The sequence below is a fragment of the Anomaloglossus baeobatrachus genome, chromosome 4 (assembly GCF_048569485.1).
Source record: "Anomaloglossus baeobatrachus isolate aAnoBae1 chromosome 4, aAnoBae1.hap1, whole genome shotgun sequence".
In the NCBI taxonomy this organism is placed as follows: domain Eukaryota; kingdom Metazoa; phylum Chordata; class Amphibia; order Anura; family Aromobatidae; genus Anomaloglossus; species Anomaloglossus baeobatrachus.
In genome coordinates, this window is record NC_134356.1 from 677,602,966 (window position 1) to 677,627,814 (window position 24,849).

Consider the following 24,849-nt stretch of genomic DNA (forward strand, 5'->3'; position numbering starts at 1 on the left):
TTCATATATACAAAGACCAAATTGTTGGTGATGTTGAGGTGATTTTAAGTTATAATGGTCAGATCTGGATTCCCAAAAATTCTCGTCATCACAGTATTGTTCAGAAGATTTCTTTCTTGTAAAGTTTTAAAAGATGACTCTTTTAGACACTGTGTTTAAATATGGCTTCAACTGTTTTCAGGAGGTCTAAGTGGTTCCGTTCATGACATGAATGTAGAAAATGGTTGTATTTCCTAATTTTTCAAAAACAGGAACAGACTATTGACCCCGACGTGATTTGAACATGCAACCTTCTGATCTGGAGTCGGACGCGCTACCGTTGCGCCACGAGGTCAGCTGAAAGATAAGTGTTTGACAAGATAAAATCTGAATATTATTTGATTCTTTACCATTAGATGTTCCAGAAAGTAACTACTTTTACGCACCATCATAAAACGACATAAACAAGGATGATTGAGCATCTTAATCTTAATATTCAGGGATTTCCAGTTTAAGATCGGAATCTAGAAATTATCATCTTTGTGATTCCATGAGTCAGGCACACGAATGTTACATCAAAAGATAAAGTTAGAAACATATCTCAGTTTATTTTTGCCAGGAACATTTCATTTAGAAAAATGCTTGTTTCATAAAGATTGGAAAATTTTTATATATCATTTGTATAGACTTTTTTATTCTTTTAGCCATACCCCAAAACTACAAAAACAAGAATGAGTTAACATATTGCTATTAGGAAGAAAGGTTTACATTTAACATCCAGAATCTAGTTGAGGACCATGTTTCTTCATATATACAAAGATCAAATTGTTGGTGATGTTGAGGTGATTTTAAGTTATAATGGTCAGATCTGGATTCCCAAAAATTCTCGTCATCACAGTATTGTTCAGAAGATTTCTTTCTTGTAAAGTTTTAAAAGATGACTCTTTCAGACACTGTGTTTAAATATGGCTTCAACTGTTTTCAGGAGGTCTAAGTGGTTCCGTTCATGACATAATTGTAGAAAATGGTTGTATTTCCTAATTTTTCAAAAACAGGAACAGACTATTGACCCCGACGTGATTTGAACACGCAACCTTCTGATATGGAGTCGGACGCGCAACCGTTGCGCCACGAGGTCAGCTGAAACATAAGTGTTTGACAAGATAAAATCTGAATATTATTTGATTCTTTACCATTAGATGTTCCAGAAAGTAACTACTTTTACGCACCATCATAAAACGACATAAACAAGGATGATTGAGCATCTTAATCTTAATATTCAGGGATTTCCAGTTTAAGATCGGAATCTAGAAATCATCATCTTTGTGATTCCATGAGTCAGGCACACGAATGTTACATCAAAAGATAAAGTTAGAAACATATCTCAGTTTATTTTTGCCAGGAACATTTCATTTAGAAAAATGCTTGTTTCATAAAGATTTGAAAATTTTTATAAATCATTTGTATAGACTTTTTTATTCTTTTAGCCATACCCCAAAACTACAAAAACAAGAATGAGTTAACATATTGCTATTAGGAAGAAAGGTTTACATTTAACATCCAGAATCTAGTTGAGGACCATGTTTCTTCATATATACAAAGACCAAATTGTTGGTGATGTTGAGGTGATTTTAAGTTATAATGGTCAGATCTGGATTCCCAAAAATTCTCGTCATCACAGTATTGTTCAGAAGATTTCTTTCTTGTAAAGTTTTAAAAGATGACTCTTTCAGACACTGTGTTTAAATATGGCTTCAACTGTTTTCAGGAGGTCTAAGTGGTTCCGATCATGACATGAATGTAGAAAATGGTTGTATTTCCTAATTTTTCAAAAACAGGAATAGACTATTGACCCCGACGTGATTTGAACACGCAACCTTCTGATCAGGAGTCAGACCCGCTACCGCTGCGTCACGAGGTCAGCTGAAAGATAAGTGTTTGACAAGATAAAATCTGAATATTATTTGATTCTTTACCATTAGATGTTCCAGAAAGTAACTACTTTTACGCACCATCATAAAACGACATGAACAAGGATGATTGAGCATCTTAATCTTAATATTCAGGGATTTCCAGTTTAAGATCGGAATCTAGAAATTATCATCTTTGTGATTCCATGAGTCAGGCACACGAATGTTACATCAAAAGATAAAGTTAGAAACATATCTCAGTTTATTTTTGCCAGGAACATTTCATTTAGAAAAATGCTTGTTTCATAAAGATTGGAAAATTTTTATATATCATTTGTATAGACTTTTTTATTCTTTTAGCCATACCCCAAAACTACAAAAACAAGAATGAGTTAACATATTGCTATTAGGAAGAAAGGTTTACATTTAACATCCAGAATCTAGTTGAGGACCATGTTTCTTCATATATACAAAGAACAAATTGTTGGTGATGTTGAGGTGATTTTAAGTTATAATGGTCAGATCTGGATTCCCAAAAATTCTCGTCATCACAGTATTGTTCAGAAGATTTCTTTCTTGTAAAGTTTTAAAAGATGACTCTTTCAGACACTGTGTTTAAATATGGCTTCAACTGTTTTCAGGAGGTCTAAGTGGTTCCGTTCATGACATGAATGTAGAAAATGGTTGTATTTACTAATTTTTCAAAAACAGGAACAGACTATTGACCCCGACGTGATTTGAACACGCAACCTTCTGATCTGGAGTCAGACGCGCTACCGTTGCGCCACGAGGTCAGCTGAAAGATAAGTGTTTGACAAGATAAAATCTGAATATTATTTGATTCTTTACCATTAGATGTTCCATAAAGTAACTACTTTTACGCACCATCATAAAACGACATAAACAAGGATGATTGAGCATCTTAATCTTAATATTCAGGGATTTCCAGTTTAAGATCGGAATCTAGAAATCATCATCTTTGTGATTCCATGAGTCAGGCACACGAATGTTACATCAAAAGATAAAGTTAGAAACATATCTCAGTTTATTTTTGCCAGGAACATTTCATTTAGAAAAATGCTTGTTTCATAAAGATTTGAAAATTTTTATAAATCATTTGTATAGACTTTTTTATTCTTTTAGCCATACCCCAAAACTACAAAAACAAGAATGAGTTAACATATTGCTATTAGGAAGAAAGGTTTACATTTAACATCCAGAATCTAGTTGAGGACCATGTTTCTTCATATATACAAAGACCAAATTGTTGGTGATGTTGAGGTGATTTTAAGTTATAATGGTCAGATCTGGATTCCCAAAAATTCTCGTCATCACAGTATTGTTCAGAAGATTTCTTTCTTGTAAAGTTTTAAAAGATGACTCTTTCAGACACTGTGTTTAAATATGGCTTCAACTGTTTTCAGGAGGTCTAAGTGGTTCCGATCAGGACATGAATGTAGAAAATGGTTGTATTTCCTAATTTTTCAAAAACAGGAATAGACTATTGACCCCGACGTGATTTGAACACGCAACCTTCTGATCTGGAGTCAGACCCGCTACCGCTGCGTCACGAGGTCAGCTGAAAGATAAGTGTTTGACAAGATAAAATCTGAATATTATTTGATTCTTTACCATTAGATGTTCCAGAAAGTAACTACTTTTACGCACCATCATAAAACGACATGAACAAGGATGATTGAGCATCTTAATCTTAATATTCAGGGATTTCCAGTTTAAGATCGGAATCTAGAAATTATCATCTTTGTGATTCCATGAGTCAGGCACACGAATGTTACATCAAAAGATAAAGTTAGAAACATATCTCAGTTTATTTTTGCCAGGAACATTTCATTTAGAAAAATGCTTGTTTCATAAAGATTTGAAAATTTTTATATATCATTTGTATAGACTTTTTTATTCTTTTAGCCATACCCCAAAACTACAAAAACAAGAATGAGTTAACATATTGCTATTAGGAAGAAAGGTTTACATTTAACATCCAGAATCTAGTTGAGGACCATGTTTCTTCATATATACAAAGAACAAATTGTTGGTGATGTTGAGGTGATTTTAAGTTATAATGGTCAGATCTGGATTCCCAAAAATTCTCGTCATCACAGTATTGTTCAGAAGATTTCTTTCTTGTAAAGTTTTAAAAGATGACTCTTTCAGACACTGTGTTTAAATATGGCTTCAACTGTTTTCAGGAGGTCTAAGTGGTTCCGTTCATGACATGAATGTAGAAAATGGTTGTATTTACTAATTTTTCAAAAACAGGAACAGACTATTGACCCCGACGTGATTTGAACACGCAACCTTCTGATCTGGAGTCAGACGCGCTACCGTTGCGCCACGAGGTCAGCTGAAAGATAAGTGTTTGACAAGATGAAATCTGAATATTATTTGATTCTTTACCATTAGATGTTCCAGAAAGTAACTACTTTTACGCACCATCATAAAACGACATGAACAAGGATGATTGAGCATCTTAATCTTAATATTCAGGGATTTCCAGTTTAAGATCGGAATCTAGAAATTATCATCTTTGTGATTCCATGAGTCAGGCACACGAATGTTACATCAAAAGATAAAGTTAGAAACATATCTCAGTTTATTTTTGCCAGGAACATTTCATTTAGAAAAATGCTTGTTTCATAAAGATTTGAAAATTTTTATATATCATTTGTATAGACTTTTTTATTCTTTTAGCCATACCCCAAAACTACAAAAACAAGAATGAGTTAACATATTGCTATTAGGAAGAAAGGTTTACATTTAACATCCAGAATCTAGTTGAGGACCATGTTTCTTCATATATACAAAGAACAAATTGTTGGTGATGTTGAGGTGATTTTAAGTTATAATGGTCAGATCTGGATTCCCAAAAATTCTCGTCATCACAGTATTGTTCAGAAGATTTCTTTCTTGTAAAGTTTTAAAAGATGACTCTTTCAGACACTGTGTTTAAATATGGCTTCAACTGTTTTCAGGAGGTCTAAGTGGTTCCGTTCATGACATGAATGTAGAAAATGGTTGTATTTACTAATTTTTCAAAAACAGGAACAGACTATTGACCCCGACGTGATTTGAACACGCAACCTTCTGATCTGGAGTCAGACGCGCTACCGTTGCGCCACGAGGTCAGCTGAAAGATAAGTGTTTGACAAGATAAAATCTGAATATTATTTGATTCTTTACCATTAGATGTTCCAGAAAGTAACTACTTTTACGCACCATCATAAAACGACATAAACAAGGATGATTGAGCATCTTAATCTTAATATTCAGGGATTTCCAGTTTAAGATCGGAATCTAGAAATCATCATCTTTGTGATTCCATGAGTCAGGCACACGAATGTTACATCAAAAGATAAAGTTAGAAACATATCTCAGTTTTTTTTTGCCAGGAACATTTCATTTAGAAAAATGCTTGTTTCATAAAGATAGGAAAATTTTTATATATCATTTGTATAGACTTTTTTATTATTTTAGCCATACCCCAAAACTACAAAAACGAGAATGAGTTAACATATTGCTATTAGGAAGAAAGGTTTACATTTAACATCCAGAATCTAGTTGAGGACCATGTTTCTTCATATATACAAAGAACAAATTGTTGGTGATGTTGAGGTGATTTTAAGTTATAATGGTCAGATCTGGATTCCCAAAAATTCTCGTCATCACAGTATTGTTCAGAAGATTTCTTTCTTGTAAAGTTTTAAAAGATGACTCTTTCAGACACTGTGTTTAAATATGGCTTCAACTGTTTTCAGGAGGTCTAAGTGGTTCCGTTCATGACATGAATGTAGAAAATGGTTGTATTTACTAATTTTTCAAAAACAGGAACAGACTATTGACCCCGACGTGATTTGAACACGCAACCTTCTGATCTGGAGTCAGACGCGCTACCGTTGCGCCACGAGGGCAGCTGAAAGATAAGTGTTTGACAAGATAAAATCTGAATATTATTTGATTCTTTACCATTAGATGTTCCAGAAAGTAACTACTTTTACGCACCATCATAAAACGACATGAACAAGGATGATTGAGCATCTTAATCTTAATATTCAGGGATTTCCAGTTTAAGATCGGAATCTAGAAATTATAATCTTTGTGATTCCATGAGTCAGGCACACGAATGTTACATCAAAAGATAAAGTTAGAAACATATCTCAGTTTATTTTTGCCAGGAACATTTCATTTAGAAAAATGCTTGTTTCATAAAGATTTGAAAATTTTTATATATCATTTGTATAGACTTTTTTATTCTTTTAGCCATACCCTAAAACTACAAAAACAAGAATGAGTTAACATATCGTTATTAGGAAGAAAGGTTTACATTTAACATCCAGAATCTAGTTGAGGACCATGTTTCTTCATATATACAAAGACAAAATTGTTGGTGATGTCGAGGTGATTTTAAGTTATAATGGTCAGATCTGGATTCCCAAAAATTCTCGTCATCACAGTATTGTTCAGAAGATTTCTTTCTTCTAAAATTTTAAAAGTTGACTCTTTCAGACACTGTGTTTAAATATGGCTTCAACTTTTTTCAGGAGGTCTAAGTGGTTCCGTTCATGACATGAATGTAGAAAATGGTTGTATTTCCTTATTTTTCAAAAACAGGAACAGACTATTGACCCCGACGTGATTTGAACACGCAACCTTCTGATCTGGAGTCAGACGCGCTACCGTTGCGCCACGAGGTCAGCTGAAAGATAAGTGTTTGACAATATAAAATCTGAATATTATTTGATTCTTTACCATTAGATGTTCCAGAAAGTAACTACTTTTACGCACCATCATAAAACGACATAAACAAGGATGATTGAGCATCTTAATCTTAATATTCAGGGATTTCCAGTTTAAGATCGGAATCTAGAAATCATCATCTTTGTGATTCCATGAGTCAGGCACACGAATGTTACATCAAAAGATAAAGTTAGAAACATATCTCAGTTTATTTTTGCCAGGAACATTTCATTTAGAAAAATGCTTGTTTCATAAAGATTGGAAAATTTTTATATATCATTTGTATAAACTTTTTTATTCTTTTAGCCATACCCCAAAACTACAAAAACAAGAATGAGTTAACATATTGCTATTAGGAAGAAAGGTTTACATTTAACATCCAGAATCTAGTTGAGGACCATGTTTCTTCATATATACAAAGACCAAATTGTTGGTGATGTTGAGGTGATTTTAAGTTATAATGGTCAGATCTGGATTCCCAAAAATTCTCGTCATCACAGTATTGTTCAGAAGATTTCTTTCTTGTAAAGTTTTAAAAGATGACTCTTTTAGACACTGTGTTTAAATATGGCTTCAACTGTTTTCAGGAGGTCTAAGTGGTTCCGTTCATGACATGAATGTAGAAAATGGTTGTATTTCCTAATTTTTCAAAAACAGGAACAGACTATTGACCCCGACGTGATTTGAACATGCAACCTTCTGATCTGGAGTCAGACGCGCTACCGTTGCGCCACGAGGTCAGCTGAAAGATAAGTGTTTGACAAGATAAAATCTGAATATTATTTGATTCTTTACCATTAGATGTTCCAGAAAGTAACTACTTTTACGCACCATCATAAAACGACATAAACAAGGATGATTGAGCATCTTAATCTTAATATTCAGGGATTTCCAGTTTAAGATCGGAATCTAGAAATCATCATCTTTGTGATTCCATGAGTCAGGCACACGAATGTTACATCAAAAGATAAAGTTAGAAACATATCTCAGTTTATTTTTGCCAGGAACATTTCATTTAGAAAAATGCTTGTTTCATAAAGATTGGAAAATTTTTATATATCATTTGTATAGACTTTTTTATTCTTTTAGCCATACCCCAAAACTACAAAAACAAGAATGAGTTAACATATTGCTATTAGGAAGAAAGGTTTACATTTAACATCCAGAATCTAGTTGAGGACCATGTTTCTTCATATATACAAAGATCAAATTGTTGGTGATGTTGAGGTGATTTTAAGTTATAATGGTCAGATCTGGATTCCCAAAAATTCTCGTCATCACAGTATTGTTCAGAAGATTTCTTTCTTGTAAAGTTTTAAAAGATGACTCTTTCAGACACTGTGTTTAAATATGGCTTCAACTGTTTTCAGGAGGTCTAAGTGGTTCCGTTCATGACATAATTGTAGAAAATGGTTGTATTTCCTAATTTTTCAAAAACAGGAACAGACTATTGACCCCGACGTGATTTGAACACGCAACCTTCTGATATGGAGTCGGACGCGCAACCGTTGCGCCACGAGGTCAGCTGAAACATAAGTGTTTGACAAGATAAAATCTGAATATTATTTGATTCTTTACCATTAGATGTTCCAGAAAGTAACTACTTTTACGCACCATCATAAAACGACATAAACAAGGATGATTGAGCATCTTAATCTTAATATTCAGGGATTTCCAGTTTAAGATCGGAATCTAGAAATCATCAACTTTGTGATTCCATGAGTCAGGCACACGAATGTTACATCAAAAGATAAAGTTAGAAACATATCTCAGTTTATTTTTGCCAGGAACATTTCATTTAGAAAAATGCTTGTTTCATAAAGATTTGAAAATTTTTATAAATCATTTGTATAGACTTTTTTATTCTTTTAGCCATACCCCAAAACTACAAAAACAAGAATGAGTTAACATATTGCTATTAGGAAGAAAGGTTTACATTTAACATCCAGAATCTAGTTGAGGACCATGTTTCTTCATATATACAAAGACCAAATTGTTGGTGATGTTGAGGTGATTTTAAGTTATAATGGTCAGATCTGGATTCCCAAAAATTCTCGTCATCACAGTATTGTTCAGAAGATTTCTTTCTTGTAAAGTTTTAAAAGATGACTCTTTCAGACACTGTGTTTAAATATGGCTTCAACTGTTTTCAGGAGGTCTAAGTGGTTCCGATCATGACATGAATGTAGAAAATGGTTGTATTTCCTAATTTTTCAAAAACAGGAATAGACTATTGACCCCGACGTGATTTGAACACGCAACCTTCTGATCAGGAGTCAGACCCGCTACCGCTGCGTCACGAGGTCAGCTGAAAGATAAGTGTTTGACAAGATAAAATCTGAATATTATTTGATTCTTTACCATTAGATGTTCCAGAAAGTAACTACTTTTACGCACCATCATAAAACGACATGAACAAGGATGATTGAGCATCTTAATCTTAATATTCAGGGATTTCCAGTTTAAGATCGGAATCTAGAAATTATCATCTTTGTGATTCCATGAGTCAGGCACACGAATGTTACATCAAAAGATAAAGTTAGAAACATATCTCAGTTTATTTTTGCCAGGAACATTTCATTTAGAAAAATGCTTGTTTCATAAAGATTTGAAAATTTTTATATATCATTTGTATAGACTTTTTTATTCTTTTAGCCATACCCCAAAACTACAAAAACAAGAATGAGTTAACATATTGCTATTAGGAAGAAAGGTTTACATTTAACATCCAGAATCTAGTTGAGGACCATGTTTCTTCATATATACAAAGAACAAATTGTTGGTGATGTTGAGGTGATTTTAAGTTATAATGGTCAGATCTGGATTCCCAAAAATTCTCGTCATCACAGTATTGTTCAGAAGATTTCTTTCTTGTAAAGTTTTAAAAGATGACTCTTTCAGACACTGTGTTTAAATATGGCTTCAACTGTTTTCAGGAGGTCTAAGTGGTTCCGTTCATGACATGAATGTAGAAAATGGTTGTATTTACTAATTTTTCAAAAACAGGAACAGACTATTGACCCCGACGTGATTTGAACACGCAACCTTCTGATCTGGAGTCAGACGCGCTACCGTTGCGCCACGAGGTCAGCTGAAAGATAAGTGTTTGACAAGATAAAATCTGAATATTATTTGATTCTTTACCATTAGATGTTCCATAAAGTAACTACTTTTACGCACAATCATAAAACGACATAAACAAGGATGATTGAGCATCTTAATCTTAATATTCAGGGATTTCCAGTTTAAGATCGGAATCTAGAAATCATCATCTTTGTGATTCCATGAGTCAGGCACACGAATGTTACATCAAAAGATAAAGTTAGAAACATATCTCAGTTTATTTTTGCCAGGAACATTTCATTTAGAAAAATGCTTGTTTCATAAAGATTTGAAAATTTTTATAAATCATTTGTATAGACTTTTTTATTCTTTTAGCCATACCCCAAAACTACAAAAACAAGAATGAGTTAACATATTGCTATTAGGAAGAAAGGTTTACATTTAACATCCAGAATCTAGTTGAGGACCATGTTTCTTCATATATACAAAGACCAAATTGTTGGTGATGTTGAGGTGATTTTAAGTTATAATGGTCAGATCTGGATTCCCAAAAATTCTCGTCATCACAGTATTGTTCAGAAGATTTCTTTCTTGTAAAGTTTTAAAAGATGACTCTTTCAGACACTGTGTTTAAATATGGCTTCAACTGTTTTCAGGAGGTCTAAGTGGTTCCGATCATGACATGAATGTAGAAAATGGTTGTATTTCCTAATTTTTCAAAAACAGGAATAGACTATTGACCCCGACGTGATTTGAACACGCAACCTTCTGATCTGGAGTCAGACCCGCTACCGCTGCGTCACGAGGTCAGCTGAAAGATAAGTGTTTGACAAGATAAAATCTGAATATTATTTGATTCTTTACCATTAGATGTTCCAGAAAGTAACTACTTTTACGCACCATCATAAAACGACATGAACAAGGATGATTGAGCATCTTAATCTTAATATTCAGGGATTTCCAGTTTAAGATCGGAATCTAGAAATTATCATCTTTGTGATTCCATGAGTCAGGCACACGAATGTTACATCAAAAGATAAAGTTAGAAACATATCTCAGTTTATTTTTGCCAGGAACATTTCATTTAGAAAAATGCTTGTTTCATAAAGATTTGAAAATTTTTATATATCATTTGTATAGACTTTTTTATTCTTTTAGCCATACCCCAAAACTACAAAAACAAGAATGAGTTAACATATTGCTATTAGGAAGAAAGGTTTACATTTAACATCCAGAATCTAGTTGAGGACCATGTTTCTTCATATATACAAAGAACAAATTGTTGGTGATGTTGAGGTGATTTTAAGTTATAATGGTCAGATCTGGATTCCCAAAAATTCTCGTCATCACAGTATTGTTCAGAAGATTTCTTTCTTGTAAAGTTTTAAAAGATGACTCTTTCAGACACTGTGTTTAAATATGGCTTCAACTGTTTTCAGGAGGTCTAAGTGGTTCCGTTCATGACATGAATGTAGAAAATGGTTGTATTTACTAATTTTTCAAAAACAGGAACAGACTATTGACCCCGACGTGATTTGAACACGCAACCTTCTGATCTGGAGTCAGACGCGCTACCGTTGCGCCACGAGGTCAGCTGAAAGATGTGTTTGACAAGATAAAATCTGAATATTATTTGATTCTTTACCATTAGATGTTCCATAAAGTAACTACTTTTACGCACCATCATAAAACGACATAAACAAGGATGATTGAGCATCTTAATCTTAATATTCAGGGATTTCCAGTTTAAGATCGGAATCTAGAAATCATCATCTTTGTGATTCCATGAGTCAGGCACACGAATGTTACATCAAAAGATAAAGTTAGAAACATATCTCAGTTTATTTTTGCCAGGAACATTTCATTTAGAAAAATGCTTGTTTCATAAAGATTGGAAAATTTTTATATATCATTTGTATAGACTTTTTTATTCTTTTAGCCATACCCCAAAACTACAAAAACAAGAATGAGTTAACATATTGCTATTAGGAAGAAAGGTTTACATTTAACATCCAGAATCTAGTTGAGGACCATGTTTCTTCATTTATACAAAGAACAAATTGTTGGTGATGTTGAGGTGATTTTAAGTTATAATGGTCAGATCTGGATTCCCAAAAATTCTCGTCATCACAGTATTGTTCAGAAGATTTCTTTCTTGTAAAGTTTTAAAAGATGACTCTTTCAGACACTGTGTTTAAATATGGCTTCAACTGTTTTCAGGAGGTCTAAGTGGTTCCGTTCATGACATAATTGTAGAAAATGGTTGTATTTCCTAATTTTTCAAAAACAGGAACAGACTATTGACCCCGACGTGATTTGAACACGCAACCTTCTGATCTGGAGTCAGACGCGCTACCGTTGCGCCATGAGGTCAGCTGAAAGATAAGTTTTTGACAAGATAAAATCTGAATATTATTTGATTCTTTACCATTAGATGTTCCAGAAAGTAACTACTTTTACGCACCATCATAAAACGACATAAACAAGGATGATTGAGCATCTTAATCTTAATATTCAGGGATTTCCAGTTTAAGATCGGAATCTAGAAATCATCATCTTTGTGATTCCATGAGTCAGGCACACGAATGTTACATCAAAAGATAAAGTTAGAAACATATCTCAGTTTATTTTTGCCAGGAACATTTCATTTAGAAAAATGCTTGTTTCATAAAGATTGGAAAATTTTTATATATCATTTGTATAGACTTTTTTATTCTTTTAGCCATACCCCAAAACTACAAAAACAAGAATGAGTGAACATATTGCTATTAGGAAGAAAGGTTTACATTTAACATCCAGAATCTAGTTGAGGACCATGTTTCTTCATATATACAAAGACCAAATTGTTGGTGATGTTGAGGTGATTTTAAGTTATAATGGTCAGATCTGGATTCCCAAAAATTCTCGTCATCACAGTATTGTTCAGAAGATTTCTTTCTTGTAAAGTTTTAAAAGAAGACTCTTTCAGACACTGTGTTTAAATATGGATTCAACTGTTTTCAGGAGGTCTAAGTGGTTCCGATCATGACATGAATGTAGAAAATGGTTGTATTTCCTAATTTTTCAAAAACAGGAACAGACTATTGACCCCGACGTGATTTGAACACGCAACCGTCTGATCTGGAGTCAGACCCACTACCGCTGCGCCACGAGGTCAGCTGAAAGATAAGTGTTTGACAAGATAAAATCTGAATATTATTTGATTCTTTACCATTAGATGTTCCAGAAAGTAACTACTTTTACGCACCATCATAAAACGACATAAACAAGGATGATTGAGCATCTTAATCTTAATATTCAGGGATTTCCAGTTTAAGATCGGAATCTAGAAATCATCATCTTTGTGATTCCATGAGTCAGGCACACGAATGTTACATCAAAAGATAAAGTTAGAAACATATCTCAGTTTATTTTTGCCAGGAACATTTCATTTAGAAAAATGCTTGTTTCATAAAGATTGGAAAATTTTTATATATCATTTGTATAGACTTTTTTATTCTTTTAGCCATACCCCAAAACTACAAAAACAAGAATGAGTTAACATATTGCTATTAGGAAGAAAGGTTTACATTTAACATCCAGAATCTAGTTGAGGACCATGTTTCTTCATATATACAAAGACCAAATTGTTGGTGATGTTGAGGTGATTTTAAGTTATAATGGTCAGATCTGGATTCCCAAAAATTCTCGTCATCACAGTATTGTTCAGAAGATTTCTTTCTTGTAAAGTTTTAAAAGATGACTCTTTTAGATACTGTGTTTAAATATGGCTTCAACTGTTTTCAGGAGGTCTAAGTGGTTCCGTTCATGACATGAATGTAGAAAATGGTTGTATTTCCTAATTTTTCAAAAACAGGAACAGACTATTGACCCCGACGTGATTTGAACATGCAACCTTCTGATTAGAGTTGAGCGCGGTTCGTGGTTCGTGGTTCTCCAGTTCTAGGCTCGAGTGATTTTGGGGCATGTTCTAGATCGAACTAGAACTCGAGCTTTTTGCAAAAGCTCGATAGTTCTAGAAACGTTCGAGAACGGTTCTAGCAGCCAAAAAACAGCTAAATCTTAGCTTGGTTTCTGCTGTAATAGTGTAAGTCACTCTGTGAATCAAACTATTATCACATTTCAGTGTATAGTGTGCGTGAACAGCGCCTTCAGATCACTGCTGTTTCTATAATGGCGATCGCCATTTTTTTTTTTTTTTTTCTTGTCTTCCTTCCCTAAGCGCGCGCGTCTTGTGGGGCTGGCCAGCATGTCAGCCAATCACAGACACACACACACCTAAGTGGACTTTGAGGCAGAGAAGCAACGGCATGTGTGATAGGATCTGCATGTCACATGTCCCTGCATTATAAAACCGGACATTTTCTTCACGATCGCCATTATCTGCCTTCTGCGTCTTTGGTGTCAGACATCACTGTCGCAGTTCCGTCCTTTGTCCTATCGCCGATACAGCTGTATGCGCTGCATACACAGCGTTAGACAGCTTAGGGAGAGCACATTCTAGCAGTCCTTTTAAGGGCTCGTACCGGCAGGGTCAGAGAGCCATAGGTGACAGGTCCTGCAAACAGCAACAGCGTCTGTGTAGCCCAGGTCAGGGATTTCCTCCCTGCATTTCACCATTAGGAGGGAATAGAAAGGCAGGCTTCCATTCCTCTACCCAGAGCACCACAATCCTGCCACTGTACCCTCTTGTCCTCTGCACACTCCAACTCATTCTAACTAAGCCATTATACTAGCAAACACTCAGTGTACCTAGTGGCATCCTATCTGTGGCTATTGGACTTTGCTATAGTCCCACTAGTGCAAAGACATTTGCAGAGCACATCTGCCTGCATTGCACACTCCAAGTTTTTTAAACTAAGCCATTTTACTAGCAAACACTCAGTGTACCTAGTGGCATCCTATACGTGGCTATTGGACTTTGCTATAGTCCCACTAGTGCAAAGACATTAGCAGAGCACATCTGCCTGCATTGCACACTCCAAGTTTTTTAAACTCAGCCATTATACTAGCAAACACTCTGTACCTAGTGGCATCCTATACGTGGCTATTGGACTTTGCTATAGTCCCACTAGGGCCAAGACATTTGCAGAGCGCATCTGCCTGCGTTGCACACTCCAACAAATTATAACGAAGCCATTATACTAGCAAACACTCAGTGTACCTAGTGGCATCCTATACGTGGCTATTGGACTTTGCTATAGTCCCACTAGTGCCAAGATATTTGCAGAGCACATCTGCCTGCATTGCACACTCCAAGTTTTTTAAACTAAGCAATTTTACTAGCAAACACTCAGTGTACCTAGTGGCATCCTATACGTGGCTATTGGACTTTGCTATAGTCCCACTAGTGCAAAGACATTAGCAGAGCACATCTGCCTGCATTGCACACTCCAAGTTTTTTAAACTCAGCCATTATACTAGCAAACACACAGTGTACCTAGTGGCATCCTATACGTGGCTATTGGACTTTGCTATAGTCCCACTAGTGCCAAGACATTTGCAGAGCGCATCTGCCTGCGTTGCACACTCCAACTAATTATAACGAAGCCATTATACTAGCAAACACTCAGTGTACCTAGTGGCATCCTATACGTGGCTATTGGACTTTGCTATAGTCCCACTAGTGCCAAGACATTTGCAGAGCGCATCTGCCTGCGTTGCACACTCCAACTAATTATAACGAAGCCATTATACTAGCACACACTCAGTGTACCTAGTGGCATCCTATACGTGGCTATTGGACTTTGCTATAGTCCCACTAGTGCCAAGACATTTGCAGAGCGCATCTGCCTGCGTTGCACACTACAACAAATTATAACGAAGCCATTATACTAGCAAACACTCAGTGTACCTAGTGGCATCCTATACGTGGCTATTGGACTTTGCTATAGTCCCACTAGTGCCAAGACATTTGCAGAGCGCATCTGCCTGCGTTGCACACTCCAACTAATTATAACGAAGCCATTATACTAGCAAACACTCAGTGTACCTAGTGGCATCCTATACGTGGCTATTGGACTTTGCTATAGTCCCACTAGTGCCAAGACATTTGCAGAGCGCATCTGCCTGCGTTGCACACTCCAACTAATTATAACGAAGCCATTATACTAGCACACACTCAGTGTACCTAGTGGCATCCTATACGTGGCTATTGGACTTTGCTATAGTCCCACTAGTGCCAAGACATTTGCAGAGCGCATCTGCCTGCGTTGCACACTCCAACTAATTATAACGAAGCCATTATACTAGCACACACTCAGTGTACCTAGTGGCATCCTATACGTGGCTATTGGACTTTGCTATAGTCCCACTAGGGCCAAGACATTTGCAGAGCACATCTGCCTGCATTGCACACTCCAAGTTTTTTAAACTAAGCAATTTTACTAGCAAACACTCAGTGTACCTAGTGGCATCCTATACGTGGCTATTGGACTTTGCTATAGTCCCACTAGTGCAAAGACATTAGCAGAGCACATCTGCCTGCATTGCACACTCCAAGTTTTTTAAACTCAGCCATTATACTAGCAAACACTCAGTGTACCTAGTGGCATCCTATACGTGGCTATTGGACTTTGCTATAGTCCCACTAGTGCAAAGACATTAGCAGAGCACATCTGCCTGCATTGCACACTCCAAGTTTTTTAAACTCAGCCATTATACTAGCAAACACTCAGTGTACCTAGTGGCATCCTATACGTGGCTATTGGACTTTGCTATAGTCCCACTAGTGCCAAGACATTTGCAGAGCGCATCTGCCTGCGTTGCACACTCCAACTAATTATAACGAAGCCATTATACTAGCAAACACTCAGTGTACCTAGTGGCATCCTATACGTGGCTATTGGACTTTGCTATAGTCCCACTAGTGCCAAGACATTTGCAGAGCGCATCTGCCTGCGTTGCACACTCCAACTAATTATAACGAAGCCATTATACTAGCAAACACTCAGTGTACCTAGTGGCATCCTATACGTGGCTATTGGACTTTGCTATAGTCCCACTAGTGCCAAGACATTTGCAGAGCGCATCTGCCTGCGTTGCACACTCCAACTAATTATAACGAAGCCATTATACTAGCACACACTCAGTGTACCTAGTGGCATCCTATACGTGGCTATTGGACTTTGCTATAGTCCCTCTAGTGCCAAGACATTTGCAGAGCGCATCTGCCTGCGTTGCACACTCCAACTAATTATAACGAAGCCATTATACTAGCACACACTCAGTGTACCTAGTGGCATCCTATACGTGGCTATTGGACTTTGCTATAGTCCCTCTAGTGCCAAGACATTTGCAGAGCGCATCTGCCTGCGTTGCACACTCCAACTAATTATAACGAAGCCATTATACTAGCACACACTCAGTGTACCTAGTGGCATCCTATACGTGGCTATTGGACTTTGCTATAGTCCCTCTAGTGCCAAGACATTTGCAGAGCGCATCTGCCTGCGTTGCACACTCCAACTAATTATAACGAAGCCATTATACTAGCAAACACTCAGTGTACCTAGTGGCATCCTATACGTGGCTATTGGACTTTGCTATAGTCCCTCTAGTGCCAAGACATTTGCAGAGCGCATCTGCCTGCGTTGCACACTCCAACTAATTATAACGAAGCCATTATACTAGCAAACACTCAGTGTACCTAGTGGCATCCTATACGTGGCTATTGGACTTTGCTATAGTCCCACTAGTGCAAAGACATTAGCAGAGCACATCTGCCTGCATTGCACACTCCAAGTTTTTTAAACTCAGCCATTATACTAGCAAACACACAGTGTACCTAGTGGCATCCTATACGTGGCTATTGGACTTTGCTATAGTCCCACTAGTGCCAAGACATTTGCAGAGCGCATCTGCCTGCGTTGCACACTCCAACTAATTATAACGAAGCCATTATACTAGCACACACTCAGTGTACCTAGTGGCATCCAATACGTGGCTATTGGACTTTGCTATAGTCCCACTAGTGCCAAGACATTTGCAGAGCGCATCTGCCTGCGTTGCACACTACAACAAATTATAACGAAGCCATTATACTAGCAAACACTCAGTGTACCTAGTGGCATCCTATACGTGGCTATTGGACTTTGCTATAGTCCCACTAGTGCCAAGACATTTGCAGAGCGCATCTGCCTGCGTTGCACACTCCAACTAATTATAACGAAGCCATTATACTAGCAAACACTCAGTGTACCTAGTGGCATCCTATACGTGGCTATTGGACTTTGCTATAGTCCCACTAGTGCCAAGACATTTGCAGAGCGCATCTGCCTGCGTTGCACACTCCAACTAATTATAACGAAGCTATTATACTAGCACACACTCAGTGTACCTAGTGGCATCCTATACGTGGCTATTGGACTTTGCTATAGTCCCGCTAGTGCCAAGACATTTGCAGAGCGCATCTGCCTGCGTTGCACACTCCAACTAATTATAACGAAGCCATTATACTAGCACACACTCAGTGTACCTAGTGGCATCCTATACGTGGCTATTGGACTTTGCTATAGTCCCACTAGTGCCAAGACATTTGCAGAGCGCATCTGCCTGCGTTGCACACTCCAACTAATTATAACGAAGCCATTATACTAGCACACACTCAGTGTACCTAGTGGCATCCTATACGTGGCTATTGGACTTTGCTATAGTCCCACTAGTGCCAAGACATTTGCAGAGCGCATCTGCCTGCGTTGCACACTACAACAAATTATAACGAAGCCATTATACTAGCAAACACTCAGTGTACCTAGTGGCATCCTATACGTGGCTATTGGACTTTGCTATAGTCCCACTAGTGCCAAGACATTTGCAGAGCGCATCTGCCTGCGTTGCACACTCCAACTAATTATAACGAAGCCATTATACTAGCACACACTCAGTGTACCTAGTGGCATCCTATACGTGGCTATTGGACTTTGCTATAGTCCCACTAGTGCCAAGACATTTGCAGAGCGCATCTGCCTGCGTTGCACACTACAACAAATTATAACGAAGCCATTATACTAGCAAACACTCAGTGTACCTAGTGGCATCCTATACGTGGCTATTGGACTTTGCTATAGTCCCACTAGTGCCAAGACATTTGCAGAGCGCATCTGCCTGCGTTGCACACTCCAACTAATTATAACGAAGCCATTATACTAGCAAACACTCAGTGTACCTAGTGGCATCCTATACGTGGCTATTGGACTTTGCTATAGTCCCACTAGTGCCAAGACATTTGCAGAGCGCATCTGCCTGCGTTGCACACTCCAACTACTTATAACGAAGCCATTATACTAGCACACACTCAGTGTACCTAGTGGCATCCTATACGTGGCTATTGGACTTTGCTATAGTCCCACTAGTGCCAAGACATTTGCAGAGCGCATCTGCCTGCGTTGCACACTCCAACTAATTATAACGAAGCCATTATACTAGCACACACTCAGTGTACCTAGTGGCATCCTATACGTGGCTATTGGACTTTGCTATAGTCCCACTAGTGCCAAGACATTTGCAGAGCGCATCTGCCTGCGTTGCACACTCCAACTAATTATAACGAAGCCATTATACTAGCACACACTCAGTGTACCTAGTGGCATCCTATACGTGGCTATTGGACTTTGCTATAGTCCCACTAGTGCCAAGACATTTGCAGAGCGCATCTGCCTGCGTTGCACACTCCAACTAATTATAACGAAGCCATTATACTAGCACACACTCAGTGTACCTAGTGGCATCCTATACGTGGCTATTGGACTTTGCTATAGTCCCACTAGTGCCAAGACATTTGCAGAGCGCATCTGCCTGCGTTGCACACTACAACAAATTATAACGAAGCCATTATACTAGCAAACACTCAGTGTACCTAGTGGCATCCTATACGTGGCTATTGGACTTTGCTATAGTCCCACTAGTGCCAAGACATTTGCAGAGCGCATCTGCCTGCGTTGCACACTCCAACTAATTATAACGAAGCCATTATACTAACACACACTCAGTGTACCTAGTGGCATCCTATACGTGGCTATTGGACTTTGCTATAGTCCCACTAGTGCCAAGACATTTGCAGAGCGCATCTGCCTGCGTTGCACACTACAACAAATTATAACGAAGCCATTATACTAGCAAACACTCAGTGTACCTAGTGGCATCCTATACGTGGCTATTGGACTTTGCTATAGTCCCACTAGTGCCAAGACATTTGCAGAGCGCATCTGCCTGCGTTGCACACTCCAACTAATTATAACGAAGCCATTATACTAGCAAACACTCAGTGTACCTAGTGGCATCCTATACGTGGCTATTGGACTTTGCTATAGTCCCACTAGTGCCAAGACATTTGCAGAGCGCATCTGCCTGCGTTGCACACTCCAACTAATTATAACGAAGCCATTATACTAGCACACACTCAGTGTACCTAGTGGCATCCTATACGTGGCTATTGGACTTTGCTATAGTCCCACTACTGCCAAGACATTTGCAGAGCGCATCTGCCTGCGTTGCACACTCCAACTAATTATAACGAAGCCATTATACTAGCACACACTCAGTGTACCTAGTGGCATCCTATACGTGGCTATTGGACTTTGCTATAGTCCCACTAGTGCCAAGACATTTGCAGAGCGCATCTGCCTGCGTTGCACACTCCAACTAATTATAACGAAGCCATTATACTAGCACACACTCAGTGTACCTAGTGGCATCCTATACGTGGCTATTGGACTTTGCTATAGTCCCACTAGTGCCAAGACATTTGCAGAGCGCATCTGCCTGCGTTGCACACTACAACAAATTATAACGAAGCCATTATACTAGCAAACACTCAGTGTACCTAGTGGCATCCTATACGTGGCTATTGGACTTTGCTATAGTCCCACTAGTGCCAAGACATTTGCAGAGCGCATCTGCCTGCGTTGCACACTACAACAAATTATAACGAAGCCATTATACTAGCAAACACTCAGTGTACCTAGTGGCATCCTATACGTGGCTATTGGACTTTGCTATAGTCCCACTAGTGCCAAGACATTTGCAGCACGTCTGCCTGCGTTGCACACTCCAACGAATTATAACTAAGTTACATTGTCAGGGATATTTATTCTTTATTATTCTGCTGTTAATAAAGCTAGACCACCACTGCAATCTTCACCACCTCTCAATTTTTACTACCACATTTTCAGTCCACAATCTTGTCGCAATCAACATGAGTGGCAAAATGACAGATGCTGGTGGAAAGGGGAAGAGGCGTGGTGGAAAAGGCAAAAAATGTTTTGTCAGTGGGGAAGGTGGCAAAGCTCCATTATCATCTGCTGAAGATAGACCATCTACTAGCAAAAGTAAGATGTCTACTACTTATTGTGGACAATCCGATGTGCTCCCTTTTTTACGGACACGAACAAGACGAACAAAGGTAGATGATGGGCAAAAAAGGAAAATGCTTGAATGGATCTCAAGTGGTCCAACAAGTGCCCTCTCAGCCACTTCAAGTGCCGCATCCAAAAAACACCATTCCTCTGAGTTGTCATCCCAATCACACTTGATTTCTCCCAGCTCTGAAGTCTCCATCAGCCCTGCACAGTATGGTGGAACTGAGATGGCTGAGTCTGCAGAGCTGTTCAGTCACACTATAGCCTGGGAATCAGAGGTCTGCTCCCAAGCTACAGTGAGTACAGAACAGGAAATGGTCTGCAGTGATGCCCAGAACCTTTGTGACTCAGATTCAGGCCGTGAGGACCAAGTTTCTGAGCATAATGTTGACCCTTTGTCACAAACTGTAACACCTGTGGTTATAGACAATGAGGAACATACTGATGAAGATGAGACGCAGATACCCGATTGGGATGACAACTTAAATATTCGGTCAGGGCAAGAAGAGGCTCGGTCTGAGGGGGAGGGGAGTGCAAACACAACAATTGATGATGACGTTCTAGATCCCACCTACTGTCAACCCCCAGTCAGGCACTCGAGGAGGTCAACAGAGGCGGTGGAGGAGGATGCAACCGACGACGAAGTTACCTTGCGCCTTCCTGGACAGAGTCGGAGCACTGGTAGCACGTCTACAACTGCATCCTCAGCCACCACTCTGCCTATGAGCATTATTCGGGGTGGATCAACAGGTCGCATGGCCTCTAAGCCTTGCCTAGCCTGGGCCTTTTTTCACATCGAAAAAGATCGCCCAACTCATGTGATATGTAACATTTGTCATGATTCTGTTAGTAGAGGTCAAAACCTCAGCAGTTTGACAACTTCTTCCATGAATCGTCACATGAATAAATATCATAAGTCCCGGTGGGAAGCTCACCGTGCTGCAATGCCGGCTAGCGGAGCGAACCATCCACCGCCCGCCCCTTCCAGTGCATCCGCGCGCTCTTCATCTTCTAGGACTGTGGGGACAGCTGTCACACCTGTTTTTCCACGCAAAACTTCCACCACTGTAACCGCAACAGGCAGTTTGCTTGTAAGGTCGTCAGTTGGTTTGGAAGGGGAAACAAGTGAGTGTGTACAGCTCTCTCAGACATCGATAGCACCAACGTTGGATGAAGGCAACATCATGTCTCCGCCTGCACTTTCCTCACAAACCTGCATTTTTCCAGGGACACCCTACTCAACACCGTCTACACACAGCAGCCAGATCTCTGTCCCTCAGATGTGGTCAAATAAAAGGCCACTTCCTCCGACCCATGACAAAGCTAAGAGGTTGACTCTATCCCTCTGTAAGCTGTTGGCTACCGAAATGCTGCCTTTCCGCCTAGTGGACACACAGGATTTTAGAGACCTTATGTCTGTCGCTGTGCCCCAGTACCAGATGCCTAGTCGCCACTACTTCTCTAAGAAAGGTGTGCCCGCGCTACACCAGCATGTCGCACACAACATCACCGCTTCCTTGAGAAACTCTGTGTGTGAACGGGTGCATTTCACCACCGATACTTGGACCAGTAAGTATGGACAGGGACGTTACATGTCGCTGACTGGGCACTGGGTAACTATGGTGATAGATGGTGAAGGGTCTGCTGCACAAGTCTTGCCGTCCCCACGACTTGTGTGTCAATCCTCTGTCTGTCCAAGTTCCGCCACAGCTTCTGCATCCTCCACCTCATCTGGGTCCTCCACCTCCGCCCCAAGCCTGCCTGGTCAGGCCACCAGCATTCTCACTGCGCAGAAGGAATCACGCACGCCTCATTACTATGCTGGCAGCCGAGCGCAACGGCATCAGGCGGTCTTTAGCTTGACATGTCTTGGTAATAAGAGTCACACAGCTGAGGAGTTGTGGTCAGCTCTGCGGTCCGAGTTTAATAATTGGTTGTCTCCACTCAACCTGCAGCCTGGTAAGGCCGTGTGCGACAATGCTGCAAACCTGGGTGCGGCCCTTCGCCTGGGCAAGGTGACACACGTACCTTGTATGGCTCACGTGTTGAACCTTGTCGTGCAGCAATTTTTAACACACTATCCCGGCCTAGATGGCCTTCTGAACAGGGCACGAAAACTGTCTGCTCACTTCCGGCGTTCAAGCGCCGCAGCTGAGCGACTTGCATCGCTCCAGAAGTCTTTCGGCCTGCCGGTTCATCGCCTGAAATGCGATGTGGCGACACGCTGGAATTCAACTCTACACATGTTACAGCGACTGTGGCAGCACCGCAGAGCCCTGGTGCAATACGTCATGACGTATAGCCTGGGCCAACGAGATGCAGAGGTGGGGCAGATCACCCTGATGGAGTGGTCTCAGATCAAGGACCTATGCACCCTTCTGCACAGTTTCGACATGGCGACGAATATGTTTAGCTCTGACAATGCCATTATCAGCATGACGATTCCAGTCATTTACATGCTGGAGCACACGCTAAACACTATTCGGAGTCAGGGGGTGGGACAACATGAAGGGGAGGAACTACAGGAGGATTCATATGTGCAAGGGACAACAACATCACCAAGATCCAGACGTTCATCATCACCAACGCAGCAGGCATGGGACCATGGGGAACAGGGATCGACAAGGGCGCATAGTAGCAGGCGAAATGTTGAGCAAGGTGCAGGAGAACATGAAGAAATGGAGGACGAACTGTCCATGGACATGGAAGACTCAGCGGATGAGGGAGACCTTGGTCAAATTTCAGTTGAAAGAGGTTGGGGGGAGATGTCAGAGGAAGAAAGAACGGTTAGCACCTCTATGCCACAAACACAGCGTGGACTTGGTCCGCATGGCTGCGCAAGACACATGAGTGCCTTCTTGTTGCACTACCTCCAACATGACAGTCGTATTGTCAAAATTAGAAGTGATGATGACTACTGGATTGCCACACTATTAGATCCCCGGTACAAGTCCAAATTTTGTGACATAATTCCAGCCATAGAAAGGGACGCACGTATGCAGGAGTATCAGCAGAAGCTGTTACTCGATCTTAGCTCGGCTTTTCCACCAAACAACCGTGCAGGTGCAGGGAGGGAATCTCCCAGTTGTAACTTGACAAACATGGGATGGTCTCGTCATCTTCACCAGTCTACCCGTACCAGTAGGACCGTATCTGGTGCCGGTAACAGCAATTTTATGGAATCTTTTCATAATTTTTTTAGACCCTCTTTTGCAAGGCCACCAGAGACAACAAGTCTGACACATACTCAACGGCTGGAGAGGATGATACAGGAGTATCTCCAAATGAACATCGATGCCATGACTGTGCAACTGGAGCCTTGCTCCTTTTGGGCTTCAAACATAGAAAAATGGCCAGAGCTCTCCAGTTACGCCTTGGAGATTTTGTCGTGTCCAGCTGCCAGCGTTGTCTCTGAACGTGTATTCAGTGCTGCTGGGTGTGTGCTGACAGATAAGCGCACGCGTCTGTCCAGTGACAATGTGGACAGACTGACGTTCATCAAAATGAACAAGTCATGGATCCAGAAGGAATTTACTACCCCTGTGTCATCCTGGGGAGAGTAAATGCTTGTGGATTTGGAATGTGCTTGATGCAAATCAAAACATCCTGTTTGCAACTAGGGCCCAAGTGCTGCCACTGATGGGGTGGGTGTCTGTGTGGCCCAATTTTTAGAAAAAAGGGAGACTCCGCTTGGAGTAACCCTTGCTTGCTGTGTTTTTAAAAGAAGCCAAGATGAACAGAGCTGGGATCAGGAAAGACTTTGCTACCTACCCCGGTGTCATCCTGGG

At 39.6% G+C, this 24,849-nt stretch overlaps 15 non-coding genes across 15 annotated transcripts; all 15 read right to left on the bottom strand.

The window, feature by feature from the left end:
* Window positions 1-262: 262 nt before the first annotated feature.
* On the bottom strand, window positions 263-334 carry TRNAW-CCA (transfer RNA tryptophan (anticodon CCA)). Its single transcript has one exon. It is a non-coding gene; the product is annotated as a tRNA-Trp (tRNA).
* A 1,494-nt stretch (window positions 335-1,828) lies between these two features.
* Window positions 1,829-1,900, bottom strand: TRNAR-CCU (transfer RNA arginine (anticodon CCU)). Its single transcript has one exon. It is a non-coding gene; the product is annotated as a tRNA-Arg (tRNA).
* Window positions 1,901-2,611: 711 nt separating this feature from the next.
* On the bottom strand, window positions 2,612-2,683 carry TRNAW-CCA (transfer RNA tryptophan (anticodon CCA)). The gene has a single exon. It is a non-coding gene; the product is annotated as a tRNA-Trp (tRNA).
* A 711-nt stretch (window positions 2,684-3,394) lies between these two features.
* On the bottom strand, window positions 3,395-3,466 carry TRNAW-CCA (transfer RNA tryptophan (anticodon CCA)). Its single transcript has one exon. It is a non-coding gene; the product is annotated as a tRNA-Trp (tRNA).
* Window positions 3,467-4,177: 711 nt separating this feature from the next.
* Window positions 4,178-4,249, bottom strand: TRNAW-CCA (transfer RNA tryptophan (anticodon CCA)). Its single transcript has one exon. It is a non-coding gene; the product is annotated as a tRNA-Trp (tRNA).
* Window positions 4,250-4,960: 711 nt separating this feature from the next.
* Window positions 4,961-5,032, bottom strand: TRNAW-CCA (transfer RNA tryptophan (anticodon CCA)). The gene has a single exon. It is a non-coding gene; the product is annotated as a tRNA-Trp (tRNA).
* Window positions 5,033-5,743: 711 nt separating this feature from the next.
* Window positions 5,744-5,815, bottom strand: TRNAW-CCA (transfer RNA tryptophan (anticodon CCA)). Its single transcript has one exon. It is a non-coding gene; the product is annotated as a tRNA-Trp (tRNA).
* Window positions 5,816-6,526: 711 nt separating this feature from the next.
* TRNAW-CCA (transfer RNA tryptophan (anticodon CCA)) lies at window positions 6,527-6,598 on the bottom strand. The gene has a single exon. It is a non-coding gene; the product is annotated as a tRNA-Trp (tRNA).
* Window positions 6,599-7,309: 711 nt separating this feature from the next.
* Window positions 7,310-7,381, bottom strand: TRNAW-CCA (transfer RNA tryptophan (anticodon CCA)). Its single transcript has one exon. It is a non-coding gene; the product is annotated as a tRNA-Trp (tRNA).
* Window positions 7,382-8,875: 1,494 nt separating this feature from the next.
* Window positions 8,876-8,947, bottom strand: TRNAR-CCU (transfer RNA arginine (anticodon CCU)). Its single transcript has one exon. It is a non-coding gene; the product is annotated as a tRNA-Arg (tRNA).
* A 711-nt stretch (window positions 8,948-9,658) lies between these two features.
* On the bottom strand, window positions 9,659-9,730 carry TRNAW-CCA (transfer RNA tryptophan (anticodon CCA)). Its single transcript has one exon. It is a non-coding gene; the product is annotated as a tRNA-Trp (tRNA).
* Window positions 9,731-10,441: 711 nt separating this feature from the next.
* On the bottom strand, window positions 10,442-10,513 carry TRNAW-CCA (transfer RNA tryptophan (anticodon CCA)). The gene has a single exon. It is a non-coding gene; the product is annotated as a tRNA-Trp (tRNA).
* A 711-nt stretch (window positions 10,514-11,224) lies between these two features.
* Window positions 11,225-11,296, bottom strand: TRNAW-CCA (transfer RNA tryptophan (anticodon CCA)). Its single transcript has one exon. It is a non-coding gene; the product is annotated as a tRNA-Trp (tRNA).
* A 709-nt stretch (window positions 11,297-12,005) lies between these two features.
* Window positions 12,006-12,077, bottom strand: TRNAW-CCA (transfer RNA tryptophan (anticodon CCA)). Its single transcript has one exon. It is a non-coding gene; the product is annotated as a tRNA-Trp (tRNA).
* A 711-nt stretch (window positions 12,078-12,788) lies between these two features.
* TRNAW-CCA (transfer RNA tryptophan (anticodon CCA)) lies at window positions 12,789-12,860 on the bottom strand. Its single transcript has one exon. It is a non-coding gene; the product is annotated as a tRNA-Trp (tRNA).
* Between the last annotated feature and the right edge of the window lie 11,989 nt (window positions 12,861-24,849).